A 19,650-nucleotide genomic window follows, 5' to 3' on the forward strand; every position below is an offset into this window, starting at 1 on the left:
TTCATGTTAGATCTCGTGCTCGTCTGGAAGAAATGAAATTCGCATCTTTATTTTTTTTTTTCACCAGCGACAAAGGAACGAATAGGGGTAGTTGATTGTTATTGAAAATGATAAGATGAAAAGTTAGAGTTTTTATTTTATCGGATTTTCGATTCGCTGTCATTGAATTTTTTCTGAGTTCTTCGGGAAACGGGGAAGAAATTGTAAAGGGAATAAGGGCAAGGAAAAGAAAGATAAAGAAAAAGAGATAAAGTATAATAGTGGCATAAACTAAGCGATGTATAATCGGGGGAAGATGAGTAAGGATGGAGGGATAGGAAGGAGGAGGGTAGTAGAGGTAGGGCCCTGGGAAAATGTAACAATGCGGTTAATCGGGCGCCTGGCTGGATCTTCGACCTAAAGGCAACAACGAGAGAGGCACTTGGGGTGTGCTGGGTATACTATACATAGGCCTTACCGATGCTGTTGCCGATGGTAGATGATGGTGTGTATGGTAGTATGTATTGATGGTAATAATGTGGTGGTGTTCTCTCGAGCTCCGACCTGGTACGAAGGAGGGGGGAGGGTCCGAGGCTTGCTGAAAAAAGTTTTGAGACGCCAAGCATCGTTGCTCTCTCTCTCTCTCTTCTCCCTTTTGTTAACTTGGCCTCGGGTAGAAGGAGAGAGAGAAAGAGAGAGAAATCACGAAAGTCCGGCACATTCTATGGAAACACACAAAGGCACTGCTGGTCCCTTTGTTATCCTAGAGGGTTTCGTTTCTACCTGCTCTCTCTCTCTCCCTCTCCCTCTCTCTCTCTCTCTCTCTCTTCCTTTACCGGTATGGATCGCGAACAATGTAACGTTCCACCGAACAAAATCGTGATGTTGAGAGAAACGAAAGAGGGTGAAAATGAAAGAGGTAAAAGATATATATATATGTGTGTGTGTGTGTGTCCGGGTGGGGCGGTGAGGGCGAGAAGGAGAGTGAGAGGGAAGGGTTTTCTTACGTCGTAAGAAAAAAGAAAGAAGAAAGAAAAAGGTAACAATTTCTTTCGACGACGAGTTACGAAAGAAGAGAGTCTCGCCATGGCCTGTGCTGGTATTTACGAGTCGAGGTCGTTCAAGGTCGTTCGATCGAGTTAATCGTTCTTGCACATCCGTGCCGATAAATAAGTAAGAAAGTAAATAACTATCGCTACAATCGATAATTATAATAGATCGATCGATGAACCCTCGAGTGGAGTTTGTGGCACGGATATCTCTAATCGCTTATCGAATGTTTCGTCGAAATTGAACGTTTAGCCGACGTTATTTGATAATGTACGATGGCAGACCCGAGAACGATCGTTGTCTTATCATCTAATAAACGTTTATAATACTATATTATCCTAAAGTTTAGAAATTATTTTATATCTTGTATTTTTTAAGTCTTCGTGAGATACGTCTTCGTTGCGATATCTAAGTATGGACGGTGATTTTAAAGGAATACGGCTGACAAAGGTGTTCGTATTTATTATAAAATTATATATCATAGATATCGAAATAACGTAAACTATAGTCTAAACGTAATGGCCATTTTATTTGGTAACTTGATTATACGATTTTATTTTGGTTACTTTGAGTACACCTTACTTTGGTAACTGGAGGATATCTTATGTAAGACCTACGCTGTTACGTACGTTTTTTATTTTTTTTTTTTTTTTTTTATATATTAAATACCACCTAATCTAAATTATTTTATTATTCATTTATTACAATTTATATATGCGTTATTTTAGATTATGCAAAAATTAAACGTATCTAAATCAAAATAAATCAGTAGAAATGGTTCTTTGCGTTATTGGGTCGTCAAATGATACTTTTCATCGCTATACCAGTTAGTAACTGAGCTTAAGATTGAGAGATAGAAAGAAAGAAAGAGAGAGAGAAAGAGAGAGTTTATATTCGCAAAGCGCCCCTCATAAAGAGCGTTTATTTATGTACGTCGGACTTTCGTTGTCGTCGACGACGTCCGTCGGCAAATGGCGGACATTAGACTCGAGATTATTCGATCCTTGTCATAGACCAGCGATCTTCGTCGGAACAGATGTCGTTAAAAAAAAAAACAGAGGAAGATAAAAAACAGACTAATAAAATAGAATTTTAAAAAATTCAATTTTGAAATTCTTCGTAGCCATGTTTGTATAGATATACTTTCTGTCTGGCCGCCACTTTTTTTTCCCTCAAGAAATCACAATTTGTGATATGTGCGTGTCCACTTTTTCTTCAGAAAATACACAATTTGTAATACGTATATTTACACAAATCCAAGTGGTGTAGTGTATATATACACACTACATGTATATATGTATATATATATATATATGGTGTATGTCTATATACAGATGTAATATATATATATATTATATAGTATATATAATATATATACATACACACAGCATTTTACTATATAGTTTAGAAATATATAAACAGTACTTGCAATCTTTACAATGCTCTCTCGCACGTCCTCTTGGAATAATTCGCGTGAAAGAGAGAGATAGAAAGAGAGAGAGAGAAAGAGAGAGAAAGACGAGACTCGGGGTTAGTCTCGAGCCTTGCAAATGGCTTCGCCGGTATATATCTGCTCGGTCATTGCGGTCGGCTTCTCTTTCTCGATTTATTGCCCTCTCTCTCTCTCTCTCTCTCTCTCTCTCTCTCTCTCTCTCTCTCTCTCTCCTCTCTGGGAGCAGCGCTGAATCACAACCGCAAATATCCTCTCCGGTAACTGGCTCTACCGGTTGCCGTCGCTGCGTCGTGTCTCTTCGAGCCCGAAGAAGTGAGAGAGAGAGAGAGAGAGAAGGAAGTAGAAGTTTGCACGCGAGAAAGAGAGATACAAGAGAAATAAGATGGCAATGTAGTAGTAGTAGTAGTAGTAGTAGTAGTCGTCGTCGTCGTCGTCGTCGTTGGTATTGGTAGTGGTGGAGAAGAGAGTCCACATATTTTACAATCGGCTAGTTGCACGCAACGTGGCCGACGACGACGACGACGACGACGACGACGGACGGGGCCACGATCTAGGTCAATAGAGAGGTTTCTCTCGCTTTGTCCTCCGTACGTATCTTTCGCTTGCGTAATCTATGAATTCATTAACGCGACGGATCGCCACCGACGGTGGCTGTTACTACCGTTGCGCCCTGCTTGTGAATATAGATGTAGATGTGGATGTCGTTTGGAATGTTAACCTCAGAACGACGATGACGACGACGACGACGACGACGACGACGACGACGTTTCTCGTGGAAAATTTTTTCAATCCGTCATCATGTCCTTGCTCTATTTTTTTATATATATTTTTTATTCATTTATTATCAATTTGTTTTTTGTTAAGTATTGAACAAATCAGAATGGAAAAGTTAAGGAATATAATTGTGAAATAAGTATTTATATATGTATATACTTATTGTTAAGGATCAGTGATGATCCTTATACCGATATAATCTTGAAAAAGATGTACGAAAATATTTGTGGTACTTTGGTTTATATATACATATCAGTGATGATCCTTTTAATGTTTTTATCGTCGTTGCTCTCTGACTTTTTTTCTCTTCCTTTTTTTTTTTTTTAAGAAAAAATGATAAGATTAGAGTATCACGTTAAAGATGAACAAGAATTTTTATCCTATTCAAATCATATATCAATGATGATCCTTTCAACGTTTTTATCATCCTTTCTCTTCTTCTTTCGTTAAATTAACGAAAAGAAAAAAAAAGTAATAATATAGTAATAGCAATATGAAAGAATTATAGAAAGTCTATGAAGAAGATAAAAACACAATTTTTTTTTTTTTTTTTTTTTTTTTTTTTTTTTCGATACATCGATCGTATATGTGTTATAACAAGCGACGATCCGCTTAAACGTTTTTCTTTCTTTCTTTTCTTCCTAGATAATTACGAAATGGAATAAGAAGAAAGAGATAGAGAATAAAGTCGATGTTTCGCGTACATTAAAGTCGTACACCAAAATGGCGACTAGCGTACTTTCTCTAACGGCTCTTCGTCTATCTCTCTCTCTTTCTCTCTCTCTCTCTCTCTCTCTTATGATATTAATCGGCGCGTTACGCGACGTGTGTCTTGTTTCGCCGAGCAGCAAGCGGCACCACGTGTATGCACGAACGTAATTTGTTCTGGGAGTTACCGCGAGAGGCTAACATGTGAAAGTAATTATCCAGTCCGCGTTGATCGTTGGAGAATTCACGCGGCATATATGCATATAGAATACGCATTCACGTATACGTATACGGATTCACGATGTTACAAACACACACCCATAAGTATTTTACGTATATATATGTAGATGTGTGTTACACCATGGTGGATTGGTTTCTCTCTATATAAACCCAGACGAAACCACGACCTAGGAGCAGTCAGCGAACGGATCTTCGTTTCCTCGTCGAGTAATTACAGAGAAAGAGAGAACGAGAACATTACTTGATTCTCATATACCATCTGCCTTCTCTCTCTCTTTTTTTTTCTCACACATACTACATACACGTATACACCTACAAATGCGCGCGCGTACATACGTATTAAGAAATATATGGTATATCTCTCGACTCTCGAAGCGTCGGCCTCGTGACTCGAGTCCGAAGGTCGAAGGAGTCATCTCTTTCTCTCTCTCTATCTTTTGCTCTCACATTCCTCACGCGAATCTCTTCTTATCCGTCTGATCGTTCCGCATAAAAATTGATATCTCTCAACTTTTTTTTTTCTCTCTCTCTCTCTCTCTCTTTCTTGCTCGCCCGCTCGCTCATTCTTTTATCTTATCGTCGTTATCAAAGGAGGGAGAAAGACAGATGCAGTGGGTCGTCGCGTTATCGTAAAAAATTCGTCTCCTCCTCCTCTCTCTCTGTCTATCTCTCTCTTCTCTCATATCGGCTATCTTCAAACACATCCGACTAAAATAAAGCAGCCGTCGTTCGTTCGTTCGTTCGTTGGTCGCTAGTGAAAAAACAAAAAAAAAAAAAAAAACAAAAAAAAACAGTAAAAAAAATAAAAGCCGGTTGTACGCGTTCTCTTCGACTCGTCGTTGTCGTCGTCGTGGTCTTTCGTGGTCGTGGTCGTGTACGAACTCGTCGTATATATAACGAGAAGTCCGGCTTATCGTGATACTCTCTTATAAGCAATGCCATTGAAGAAACGGGTCATAAAACCGCTGTAGGCTGAGCGTCTCAATGCGTGCGTGTCGTATGTGTATGTGTGTGTTGTGTATACGTACGTTGTTACGTACATGCATAAAAACGCGTAATCCTGCTCACTATATATCTTCTTCTTCTTCTCCTCCTCCTGCTCTTCTTCATTCGTATTACTTTAACTTTATGTATATGTGTATGTATATATATATATATATATATATATATATATATATGCGTGTGAGAGAGGAAAGGATTATAGTTCTTCGTTGATTCGGTCAGTACGAGTAACACGATTTGTATCGGGTAAATATGAAATTGCGTAATCCCTTTAATATCTCTCTTTCCCTCTATCTCTATCTCTATTTCTCTCGCTTACTCTATTTCTTGCGTCTCTTTGTATAAGATATGTATATATATATATATATATATATCTTATACAAGTTTGAAACGTCCTAATGTAAATTATGCAAGATTAAATAAATAGATATATATTTACATATGTAGATACTTACTTGAGTTAATCACGAAATCAAGAAAACATTCTATGTATGTATATATATGTATGATGTGCATATACTTAGTTACCTTTTGGAAAAAAAATAACTTCTGTTTGTTTAACGTTGTTGAATGCGAACTGTGAACTTTGACGTTAAGTAGATATATTGTATACAAATTTATACGACTTTCGAAGATGTACTATATATTTATGGTTCGTTCGTAGAGAATCGTTACGGATAAACGTAGCTTTTCTTGTCGATCTAAGCAACTATATCCCACTTTTCTTTTTCCCTATCTTTCTCTCTCGTACAAACATATACATACACTTTCTATTGTCTGTCGAGCGTTGTAAATTTGTCGAGAAACATACTTTGTTTTCGTCGCGTCGTTACCGTTCGTGATATTTCACGAAGTACAAAAAATGTCTTTCTCCTTTGGATTTAAGTACATATATATATATGTATATATATAACTGTGTATATGTGTGTACGTATACAATATCAACGTTTGAATGTTTATTATATTATAAAAACTCTTTCTATCGTCAGAGAGAGATAGATATAGACAGAAAGAGTAGACAAAGTCTATAATCTATTTCTGTGAGAGTTGAGAAACCAAGTACTAGAAATAAAATGAAATGAAATTGAATTAAATAAATAAATGAGTAAAAAGAGAGGAAGAAAAAAAGAAAGAAATAGAAGAGTGCACACTTTGGTGATAAAGAGAACAAAAGAAAAAAGAACATATATATGTATGTATATGTATATATATATATATATATACAGAAAAAAAAAAGAGAAAAGAAAAAAGAGAAAAAAAGAAAAGTAAAAGCAACGTTGTAACGGGATGGACGTTGCCATAAAAATACATATATAGCCAGGGGAAAGACCGATAAAAAGTTAATAATGAAATGAAAATAAACCCGAGAGATTTTACTACGGTATGTAATAATTGGTTATAGTCGTAACTCGTTTATAAATGGGCGCTCTCTAAAACGGAATGTCTCTCCGTCTGTCTGTGTGTGTGGAAGCGCGCGCGCACGCTTGCATGGATCGTGCGGAATTCGTGGTGGAAGATGAAAGAGAGAAATCTCACTTGGCTGCGATCCCGAGCCGACGAGAGTGAAATAATTTCGCATTTGGAATATCCCTAACTAATTTGCATGTATGTATGAAAGACGAAGAGATATACATACGGATAAAAAAAAAGTAGAGATAGAGAGATAGATAGGAAAAAAAAGAAACGAAATAAATATAATTTTATCATTATAGAATTTTGTTGTTATTTATTTTGCTATTTTTTAAATGTCTCTCGATCGATATTTGAAAGCTCCTATCGCTAAGAATATAACGTCTCTCTCTCTCTCTCTCTCTCTCTCTCTCTCTCTCTCTCTTCCCTTCGTGCTTTGCATTTGTTAACCGCGTGTCTTTTTCGACCGTCAACGATATTCTTGTCGTCGTTGGCGACGGTGGCCTTACGCAAGTAAGTCTTTCATCGTGCGTACAACGAGCGAGAGATAAGTAAAATCCAAAGTCGAACGAACAAATAATCTCTCTCTCTTTCTCTCTTTATCGTATCTTTATGGCTTTTAATATAAATAAAATTGAAAATGAGATTATAATCGCCCAAGACTGCTATTTTTATGCAAAAACGTGCATATATCTATATCGTCCGAAATTCGATTAAACTTGTTGTCGTTTGTTTCCAATCGTCTAAAAAATAAAAATAAACGTAAAAGAAAATGAACTTTTTTACCGAAAGAAAGAAACGTTCTACGAAATGGATTCAACCCATCCGGAGCGAGATATAAAAAGATAGAAGAAATGAAAGTTTCGGATAAACGAGCCAAATTTCTTTTTTGGAGCAAGGTCTTGTTGTTGTTCTCCATCGAAATAGTTCTTAAGGGCAAAGAAGAAAGTTCACGAGAGAGAGGGGGGGGGGAGAGAAATAGAGAAAGAGTAGAAACATCAGATTCTATCATCCATCTTTCTCCTTTCTCTCTGTCTTTGTCGTTCGCGTTTCTTTGCCCATCGCGATTTGGTGAATAATGTGCATCCATTTTCCGATTGGACGGTAGCCAAGTGCGTGTTTACGGAAATCTCGGGGGAAAAGGGAACAAAACGATAAGAACGAAGGCAAAAGGAAGAAGAGAAACTGAGAACAAAGATGGAGAATGAGAGAGAAAGAGAAAAACAGAGAGAGAGAGAGAGAGAGAGTCTGCTATTGGAGGATTTTATACTCTGTTACAAACAAGCGAGATAGAGAGAGAGAGAGAGAGAGTCTGCTATTGGAGGATTTCGTACTATGTTACAAACGAGTAAGAGAGAGAGAGACAAAGGAAAATCGACAGAGTTATCTTCCGTAGAATAAACGGCGCGAGTTGTTTATGGATTTACGATACATATATACGTTAAACTCGCGAATAAGAAAGGGAAGGAAGGCTTTTGCGAAAGCGAATATCTCGATGGCTCTTTCGACCTCAGTTAAAGAACGGACGCCTTTCTTCTCTTCTTCCCTTCGATAAAACTCGCGAATTTTATGGAAATTCTACGTCGATTATGCGACATGGTTACGTCAATCTTTCTCCGTCTTTTCGATTTCGAATAATATAATTTTGTTTAAACTTTCTGTAGAATAATATAAATTCTGTTTGAATTGGTGACACGCAGAAAAAAATAAAATAAGAAGGATATAAAAAGAATCGGAATAATAAAGTATTAGATATGTACGTATGTAACGCTGATCGGATAAGTTTATCGATTGTGAAATTTGCGATTTGGGTTCAAATTCCGACGTTATCGTCCTAATTTTTTTCTCTTTGTATATGCATGTATATATATATATTATCGCAAGAAAGGAGTGGGGGAAATTCTTCTTAATCGGCGGAAATAATCTCTGAATTGGAAAGTTTCTATAATTGGTCATTATCTTTCGTACGTAGATATAGATATATCTAACAAGTACATGCAAGAATAACAACATATATTTAAAAAGTATATATATTGATAATAATAGTTACAGAAGATGAATTTAGTTCTCTATTAACGTAGGAGGTACTTCTCGTAAGTCCGTCAAATTTTTGATCCAAATCCCATTTCGATTCGAATAATCAAAAATTTTGCCAAACTCAGGAGAAATACGAGAATAAATTTTATTTTAAACCTGGAATAGAATATATTATGATTTACCGGGTATTAAATTTTTCATCCAAAGTTCGTTATAGTCCCTTTCGATTTTTGAATAATAAAATTTTACTAATTTAATTTTAACAAATCCAAGAATAAATTCTATTTAAAACGTTTACAGAAAAGTTTTGAGACAAAGAGTGAGAGAGAGAGAGAGAGAGAGAGAGAGAGAGAGGGTACGAATTATTGAGAAAATAAAATTATTAACGTTGGTACGCTTGCTTACATAAACATAATATAAAATTTCTTCGTAAATCAAACGATTTGTATACATGGTTTGTACGATTTTCTTTTGCTTTTTGATTGTCCGTAAAAATCTAACAAATTTCTATACAACTTGCACCCTTGTTTATTCGAATTATATTTTTAAAAGTGCACTTTAATCTTTGAATGCTGAAAAGCGAGATTTTTATAAACTTTTAAGATTATTATTAAAAAATTAATCAATATATTATATATTTTCTAAAGATACAGTAATCGTAAAATATACTCTAACCGTAAAGCAACATACTAATCATTTCTAATTTTTCTAAAACCTTAAACTAACGGCTTATTTATCGGCTAACTAGAATTCCCACCGTGTTGGGATACACTATTTCCAAGGACTTTTATTCGCGTCAGAAGAGAGAAGACTTGGCTTCCCGGAAGCCATGCCCGTTCCACGCGCTTTCGTAAACCGGACCGACTTAGAAACGATTAGGACTATTTTTAAAGGCTGTTCCTTCTTTCTCTCTCTCTCTCTCTCTCTCTCTGGTCGTACATACTAACCCGCACGCCATGTTTAACCGGCTAAACTCACGCGCGTTGCCACGAGTTGCTTCCGAACGAGTTCGCTAACCTGCTATTTCTCGTTCTTTGATCTTTATTATTCGGGCCAGACCGAACGATTTCTCGCACGGCAGTGCAAGAAATCGACATTATTGCTGATCTCTTTCTCTCTCTCTCTCTCACACACACGCACACTTCACTTTTATCCCACGCTATTTGTACCTGTTGTTATCCTCGTTATTATCATAATCGTCTTAACTCATTTTACCATAGTTTTTTTTTCTTGTCCTTTTTCCTTTTTTTTCTTTTCTGACGTCGAACGGAAACTTTCTTAATAGTATCTAGAACAAATGTTTCAAGAACCACAGAGGTATATTTTTTTATTACCTAAGAAAAATTGGATACAACTTTTATAGAATCTTCTACGCGAGCAATCATCATCATCATCATTATTATTATTATTATTCATCTTTTCATCCAAGGAAATATTTGTCTTTGAGTTTCCCGAACGAGAAATCTCTCTGTCGATATAAGAACGATATTAATCAGCCGGAACAAACAAGAGGAGAGAAAAATATTCGCCATTGAAAAAAAAGAGAGAGAGAAGAACGAACGAACGAGAGAGTCTCAAAGTTAGACGATAGTTCAGAGAGAAACTTTATTTTTTCTTTCTTCTTTACTTCACTTTCTTCTTCTCCCCATCCCACCACCCTCCAACTTTTTTCCTTACTTTTTCCTCCCCTCTGCGACCACCCAGCTCCCTTCTTCCCTTCTTTCTCTTTCTTTCACTTTTTCTCTCGATGCGAAACGATCACGTTCTCGACCTTTTACTCTCGTCCATTATTCGTTTTCGCGTCCTTTACAGTTTTTCATTCACAGTGGTCGGTTAAATATAACGTGTATATCTATATAGAGAAGGAAACTTTGGTGAAACTACCCTTTCATCGATCAGCCATATCGAGTACTACCCCTCTCCCTCTTCTTTCTCTCTCTCGCTCTCTCTCTCTCTCTCTCTCTACCCTTCGATACACCTCTTCTTTCTCTTTTTCTCTTTATCTTTTTCTTTCTCACCCTCGCTCGCTTTGGATCGTTCGACCTTTTATACGCCGGCTTTCACTTTGATTATCGATCGATCGATCGATCGATCGATCGATCGATCGACGGTTCTTTTACCGCATTCGTTTTTTTGTCTCTTTTTCTCTCTCTCTCTCTCTCTCTGTTTTTCTCTCTCTCCTCCTCCCCCTGGCCAGCACATATGTATGTATATTTACGTACGTGCTCAAAGGAAATATCAATGGATGGATGAAGATAGAAAAATGAAATCGAGTTTTATCCCTTTGAACTTTTTACGTGCTATCTTAAATTTTAATCCCTTTTCTAATTGTCCAGAATAAGAGGGTAATAGGAAAAAGTTTGGAAAGATCGAGGAAAAAAGAGGAAAATTTTGGGAAAAAAAATATGAAATGTTTTTGAAATTTTAAAAGGAACGGAAGTGGATATCGATGTTGAGATAAGCGAGAAATGTGAAATTTGAAGTTCGACTTTTTGCCAAAAGTCGGATATATCTCGACCAAGAAAGATAGATAAATAAATAAAGAGAAAGAGAGAGAAAGAGGGAATGGAGTCATTGACCAAAATAGAGTCGCGATAGTAAGACATTTTTGGCACGTCGATGCTGCATCTCGATTCGCAACGCGATCCAATCTCTGTTTCCGTTTTCAACTCGACGATTGCGGATCTATTTCCTGGTGGAAAAAAAAAAAGAAAAGTAAGTAAATCGTACGGCGATCTTATCGCTTGAAAAATGGATCATCTCTGGTAATAGATCTCTTACGATTTTATTCGAGATATTAATGTAATCCTATCTGAAATAATTCGTTTAAATTATTCTTGGTAATTTCGTTTCTAGTATAACCTATCCATTTATTATCTTACATACAGAAATTTATTTATTTTATTATTTACATATAGAAATTCTTTACTTAAAGTGTCGCTAAACATTATATTTAATAACGAAGCTTTTTTTTCTAATACGTACAATATCTGACATTTTTTGCGTAACCCCACATCAATGTTATTGATTTTGATATAAAACGTTCTCGAGTGTGATACTCGTGTTTCCGTTCAAGGGGTTTAATTACGTTCGAGAGAAGGCATGGAAGGGGGCGGGTAGGGAATAATAAAAGAAAAAAAAAACAAGAGTGGGAGAGAGAGGGAGGGAATGAGAAAGAAAGAAAAACGATTGACCATCGCGTCGTGTGCATGCATGCATACGAACATATATATATATATATATATATATATATATATATATATATATATATTATTCTCATTTCCCGTCCTCCCGAGTTTTCTATCGTCTATCGCAAGGTTAGTGACATTTACCGACTCGCTTTTATGCTTTCTACAAACCTCTGACGGACGGTTTTACCGCGTTCGCAGAAACTCGTCTACCGCTGCCATAGCGAAAGTCATAAAAGCGTGACACAGTTCGTTCTCTCTCTATCTCTCTCTCTGTGTGTGTGTGTTCTCTTGTATCAAGTTTATTTGTGTGTCTGGATTGTGTGTATATAACTTTGAGAGAAAAAGAGAGAGAGAGACTGAGAGGGAGAGAGAGAAGTTTATAAACTATGACGTAGTCGTACAAATAATACTTCCATTCATATTAGATCGATGCACTCTTACATTAGTATATGTTTTATGTAGTTTACGTGTATACTTACTTTCCTTTTCTATTATACTAAACTTCATTTTCTTTCTCTTTCTATTTCTATTCTATTGTATCTTTCATATTTTGTTAATACGTATTCTAATGAAATAGTTTTTTTTTTGTTTCTCGATCTTTTCTGCATTTATAAATGTTGAAGGCCAACGAGATAACCAGTAAATATGTATGACTATGCAAAGAAGAGGAAGAAGAAAAAGAGGAGGAGGAGGAGGAGGAGGAGGAAAAAGAGGAAGGAAGATATTAGATAACATATAAACTATGAAGAATTTATTATGCGTTTACTCGCGATGACATCAATTGGCAGTACTATGCGGAGTATCTAATACAAATTCATTCGTCTCCGGTCTTGTGAGTGGTAAATGAGCCACGTAGAACGTAATAAAATACCAGCTTGCTCGTAAAACTATTCTGTCTGTCTCTATTTATCTGTCTCTCTATCTATTTCTCTTTCCCTCTCTTTTTCTCTACTCACGTATCGTGCGAGTTTAAATACACCTGGCTGGCGATAATGAAGTGGCAATTAAATTACCATTCGGTTCATCCTCGCGTAGGATCAAGAAAGTTTCCTCGTGTGCATCGATAAATATAAACTTTTAACGTCGATTATTTCTGCGTCATTCGGTAGACACGTGCCCGTTATATGTACGACGTGTGTGTGTGTGTGTGTGTCTGCAGTGTAATCGTCATCTATGTCTCTCTCTCTTTCTCTCTCTTTGTCCTATGTATTTGAGTGTTTGAATATGTATATATCCATCTAATCTAAACGTTATAAGCTATATCGGTAATGGATGGTTTCTTGCACAGACAGAAGGAGACAGACTTTCTTAGGTTTGTATTTGTACTAGCATTAATCTCGTATCGTTTCTCTCTCTCTCTATCTCTCTCTGAAGCGATCTATCTCCATCTTGGCGGTAAAATTACGTCACGTAGAAATCACGGTAATCATGCGGCGGCGGTGGCGGCCGGTGCAGAAAGCGTAGTAATGCAAGTGCTAATTTGCCGTGCGAGAAACGCGCAAAGCCAGACGAATGCGAACGAAGAAACGGAATGAGAAAGACAGAAGTGAATCAATGTGAGAATCTTAGAGAGAAACTATAGTAGAAGAGGAAGTTTATCGATCGAAACCGACAAAAGTCGTAACCTATAAATATAGAGAGGTATATATATATATGTCTCTGTGTGCGTATATGTGTATTCCGAAAGCAAATTCAATTCCGTTCACGTGATTCCACTTGCTTGATATCGGTCGATGTCCTTTCATCCTTGTTAACCATCGTTCTACGATACTCTTTAACGTCGTATAACTTTTAGATTATATTCTTATTTATAAATACATTTTTTATTTATTTACTTATTTATTTATTTATTTTCTTTTTGTTTTTCTTTTCAAGCTTTAACTATTTAATTCAGCTAAGAAATAGTTTTAATTTCATAATTCATTGTTTCAAAATCAATGTGTAGGAATTATTTTTATAATGTAATGTCATAAGGTAGGGTTAAAATGTGAAAGGTTAACGTTAAAGTAAAAATTATAAATTGTATAGAGTATAGCGTATTCTTTTTTTTTTCTTTTTTTTTCTTTTTTAACACGTTATTGCCGGGGGAAACGTGAATCAGCGTGTTTTTAATCTTTTAAACATTGAAGACGGTAGACAGCGTCTTCATCTTGTGCACGCCAAACCGTTATAGCGTGAAAAATAATCATTAAATTTGTATGATTTTATGTTGGTAATATAACGGCTTTATAGACAGTCAATTAAGTTTTGAACGACTATTCGAAAATGACGCGTATGTTTACTGTAAACAAAACAAATGGTAGAACGCTATATCTATATACACACACACACACATATTTATATATATATATATATATATATATATATATATTCAATTATTTATAAGTTATTGTTAGTATCTCTCCATACGGGATAATATTTTTATTGCTACCACATTAATAAACCTTACTAGCATCAGCCATTGTATTCGTCAATTTTTAGTAAAAGATTTCGTTTAATAAAGCATTTATATCGTTTTGAATAGGTCAATGCATATTTGACGCATTTATCAAGAAATGTGCACGGTATACCGTCAACAATGTATTAATTCTTTAATTCAGCTCAATAACATTTATTTAATTATTTATTTCGATTATCGATTAATTTTTTTTTTTAGTATGTATAACATATTTTTGAAATTTTAATTCTTTGCTTTAACTAAATAACAACATTAATAATTTATTAACTCACATATTTGAAAATTAATATTCGATATGGTATAAGTCGTATTGGACATATTATATTTTAGATATATAATTTGTACCCCAATATATATGGGATTTCTTTGAATTTTTAATTCATCATTTCATATTCGAACATCGGGTTATAGTCGTAATCGGATATTCTCTTACCATACTCAATTGTCTGCCACTTTCGGGCTACGCTTGGAGACCTTGTCGATGACGTATGATTATCAGACGACGTGGTATACACGTTGTTTACATATTTACGATATGCGATATCTGGACAGAACTCGATTTTTTTAAACTAGACGTATAATTATTGTTCATAAACGAACCATAGTTGACAAACATATATATATATATATATATATATATGTATGTATGTATATATTAGATTACGCGCACCACCAACATAGTTAAATTATTCCAATATATCATCTATGTATTCTCTATCGTTTTTATTTATTTCTTCGATATATAATCGTCGGAAACAAAATGGCGCTCCGGTTCTCTGTGGATTATAGTTTAGATTCAAAGTTTTTCAAGGAAATAGAAGAGAGAAAGATATACAAAAGACGAGACTTCTTCAACGAGCGAAAGAGTAATGGAGCCTTCGGGGCTTCGACGTTATTATTCGGTGGCGCAGTCCGCGTTGGATGTTCGTTCACCCGCAAATGCGTCTGGCAGAATCGGTAGACCGTTTGTGAGAGAGAAAGATAGGTAGACAGAGAGGAAGAGACAGACTGTGAGATAAAGAGAGAAGGGAATGGGAACAAAGACGTGACGAAGAATAAAGAAGGAGCGTGAGACTGACAGGTGTTTGTCTGCCTTTGCTCTACTAGTTGTAAGCGTGAGCCATTTTTAAACCGGCCACCCTGTATATATACAGTCGAACCTCTTCTCTGACGCAAGAAAAACATTTTTTCTCTTCTCTCTTTGTCTCTCTTTCATTTTCGAGATTAAAGATAAAGCGTGTGAAAGACGATTAATTTCTAACGAGAGTTGGATAGTATCCCATCGTCATTCTGTTAACTTGATTACACTGAGAGATAATATTTATTTATATCTATCTTTTTTCTTTCTTTTTTTCTTTTTTTTTTTTTTTTACATATCCTATCGTTAACTCCATTGTTTAGTGTCTAATAAAATTGTATCTATAGGAAATTGGAAAATAGATATTAGGTATCTTACGTACGTGTATAATAGTGTATTATATTAATTGTAAATATAACTTATATTTAGAGAATATTAACTCTCGAGAAGAAAATAAATAAAGGAAAAAATATTAAAAAAAAAAACTCACACGCACGCACATACACATGTATGTAGACATACAATGTGAGTTGAAAGTTACACGACGGTTATAATAGAGAGTTAAATTAATTTCTCAATCGACCAGTTCTCGAGAACTGAACTAAGCTAATATCGGTGTCGACCTTGAAACATTCTCTCTCTCTCTCTCAATCTCAGATCGAAAGATTTACGATCTTGAAATACTCGAGCGAGCGAGCGAGCAAACAAGTAAGGTAGCTAGGACAGACAAACAACAAGCATCATCGTCGATTAGAGTAAACATAATATCTGTCTAACACAGTGTCGAAAATTCGTCGTGTGTGTAAACAATTTGAATGTTCCTTTCCAGACGGATTTCAAGGAAACTTTTTGAAAAAGTTCAACTTTTTCTTTCTACTTTTACATTTAACAACTAACCTTGTCTCTCCTCTCTCTCCCTCTATCGGGCGCAAGCGCGTGTTGTCTGTCTTCCTTCCTATTTTCCATATACACAGGGGAGAGAAAAAAGAAAGAAAGAAAGAGAACCGAGAGATGACGAAGGTCATGAAAAAAGAGAGACCGAAATAGGAAAGGAACTGAACTGTGGTCGATGGCGCTACTTTGAAAGGAAAGAAAAAGAAAAATAAAGAATAAAGAAAAAGTAGTCTCGCGATACAATAGTGTAGTCGTCGTCGCCATCGTCGGTCGGTCGGTCGGTTGGTCGGAGCTTGGCCAGTTTGTGTCCTGAGTTCTCTGACGCAAGTATATACACGCGCGCGTTTGCACACACAGAAAAAGAGAGAGAGAGAGAGAGAGAGAGAGATAATCACATATACATAGAACCGGTATATATAGTGTGGATCTGGTTGGTGAAGTAGAAGAGCATGTTGGTCGAGATCTCTCGATGAGCAAAAGAAGAAAGGAGACTGGAGGCAGACCTGCCCGTAGGAAGGATGCATAAGTCCTTTTTTGGTGATATTCGCCGCGTGTTGCTTCGAGTGAGTGAGTAAGAGAGTCTTTCTCTCCCTCCCTCTCTCTCTTTCTTTTTCTTTCTTTCTCTTTCTCCGGTTTGTCCGGTCTGCTGCTGCAAGAGCGACCGGATTTTTCAAAGGTTTACCCGCAGGCCGAACCTGTCCTTTTCCCATAGCAGACTGGTTTATCGACTGGCATGCAAGCACTGCCGGTCTCTGCTCGATTTCTGAGCGAGCTCTCTCGCACGCACACAAACACACACACACACAAATGCATTCATATGCATCTACACAAGAACGACATACTTGTTTGTATAAGATTATATACGTAGTTTGTCGGAAAAGTATGTGTATGCCAGCAGCCAACCCATGTGGTATATGTATGTGTATGATGTGTATATATATATAATATATGTTGGTATATAAGAGAAAGAAAGAGAGAAACGAGGGATACGAAGAAGAGGCGTGGAATTCCTGTCCGGTCGGCCTTCGACCATCTTGACTGGCGATTAACCTTACTAAGGAAACTAGTAATTTTGCGTCCTGCTGGACGCATTTAGGGTCACGTTGACCCCCATGTGATGCAGTGCGCTCGCATCGGTATTTTCGAGAGAGAGAGAGAGAGAGAGAGAGAGAGAGAGAGAGAGAGAAAAAGAGAGAGAGATAAAAAGGTTCTCTTGCTTTCCCTTTTTTTTCTTTTCTTCTTCTTTCCTTTTCTTTAGTTTTTTTTTCCTTTTGAGCAAATAATAAGCGAGGTTTTGGACAAAAGGAAAATTTCCATCATTCTTCGAATATATCTATAATACCGTGTAACCTTGAAATGATTATATTGTACTAATAATAATAGTATAACATAATTATACTGTACTAATTATAATCTATATTTAAAAAAAATAAGACATGATAAAAAAGAAGAATTGAAAATAAACTTTAAAAATTAATTGTAATACGATAACATGAAATATCGGACTTGAAAGATTCGGGCACACGTATCATACGCAAATACGCTAGCGTATAATCATGTAATTAAAAATTACAAAAATTAAATTAAAGGGCATTAACTTCGACGATATTAACACTCTAATAAATAAAAAAGAAAAAAAAAACAGTAAAAGAAAGAAAAAAAGAACAAACGATTTTTTCCGAGTAATCGATTCTATCACCTCCTATTTCAATTTTATCGCTCGTCAAAGTCAATTTTTTTTTTCTTTCCTTATTGTTAGAAAAACACGTCTCTCATTGTTGTTACGCGATAGATAATGTGGTTGAATAATGCGATGACGTTAATTAATTAAATATGACTTGTTGTATAGCTCAGTTGTGTAGATAGGTTTTCCCGTTCATGTTGTGTTTCACGAAACGAAATCGAGATAAGCGAATATAATGACTTTACTTGTCTCTATTTCTCTCTCTCTCTCTCTCTCTCTTTCTCTCGCTGTTCTCTTAATGCACATATAATGCAGATAATCTGACGCAACGTGTGCAAGGTCCACGAAGAGAGTTTACTAAGAAAGAAAAATAAAAAATAAAAATAAAAAAAAAAGTAAAGAAAATCATACCGCGGACTCGCATAAGTTTCCGAGATATAGCAATGCCAGAGCTCCAGAAAGTGAGGTACGCTTTCTTGGAACGCGAAAGGCGATGTAACACAGAGACGAAGCAGTAACTCGCATTTGCGGAACGCCATCTTCCTCTCCCTCCCCCTCCGTTCCCTTTCCCCGTTCCCTCGTCTCCCACTCTCCTCATCCTTTCCAACCCATACTTCCCCTCCCCCATACTACCAACTCTTGCATTCTATGGTCGGTCATGAGAAGCTCTCTCGGAGCAGGAAATAACGCGGTGAACGTGCGTCTCCTTCCTTAATGCCACCAACGAGCGTGCGAATCTTCTCTTTCACTTTTATCGAATTAGAGTAGAATGATGATGATGATGATGATGATGATGATGATGATAATGATGATGACGAGGACGACCATGATAATGATGATGACGAGGACGACAATGATAATGATGACGATGATGATATTTGTTTTCTCTTGAATAAATTAAACTAATCAGAAAGTGACAGAATTTTCAATGACTTTACAGTGATATTTTCAATGACTTTACACAGCCAATCGCTTAAATTTGGTATTTTTCTGAGGATAGATGAATTTTTAATTTAGAAGCGAGTGTAATCACAATTTCTTTCTCTTTTCTCTTTTTTTCTTTATTTATTTTTTATTTTTCTTATTTTGCATCTACAAAAAATTATATAATATAGAAAGTTATAGTATTACTTTTATCAGTACAAATATGGTATAGTAATTATTGACTTGTATTAGTATATAATTATATTATACAAAGCATTATAGATACTGGTAATTCAGACGTTCCAAGTTGTTGATATAAATATCATATGTTATAAAGTAATAATAAATAAACAAATACTATCATTTAATATATTCGTATGTACACATACATCCATACGCACAGACACTTTTATATATATAAATATATATTTTCTAATAAAATTAGTTTGTATAATGTTTTAGAAAAGCTAGTCACGTAAAACGTAAATACGTAATACGTCTCATACGATTCTTGTATACGTCAACGAGAATCTGGTTTTTCTGAATATCGTCTATTTGTGTTTCTCTCTCTCTCTCTCTCTCTCTTTCTTTTTTGTGCGTGCGTTACACACGAAAGTCGCGTTATGCGCTCACATTATTAGCTGTTATCGCGGCGCGAATTCCGCGCGCGTGCATTGTAAGGTCCGCCGACCGAGAATGGAGATAAACACGCGCCTTGTGCGCTCTTAGCGTAGTAGTACATATAAATAACTTGCGCAAGCGTTAATG

General features: G+C 36.0%; 1 protein-coding gene across 10 annotated transcripts in view; it reads left to right on the top strand.

Moving 5' to 3' along the window:
* The window catches only part of LOC124431148, a 238,284-nt gene that overhangs the window by 194,369 nt on the left and 24,265 nt on the right, over positions 1-19,650 (top strand). The window lies entirely within an intron of this gene.

Source organism: Vespa crabro, chromosome 20, assembly GCF_910589235.1.
Source record: "Vespa crabro chromosome 20, iyVesCrab1.2, whole genome shotgun sequence".
Taxonomy (NCBI): domain Eukaryota; kingdom Metazoa; phylum Arthropoda; class Insecta; order Hymenoptera; family Vespidae; genus Vespa; species Vespa crabro.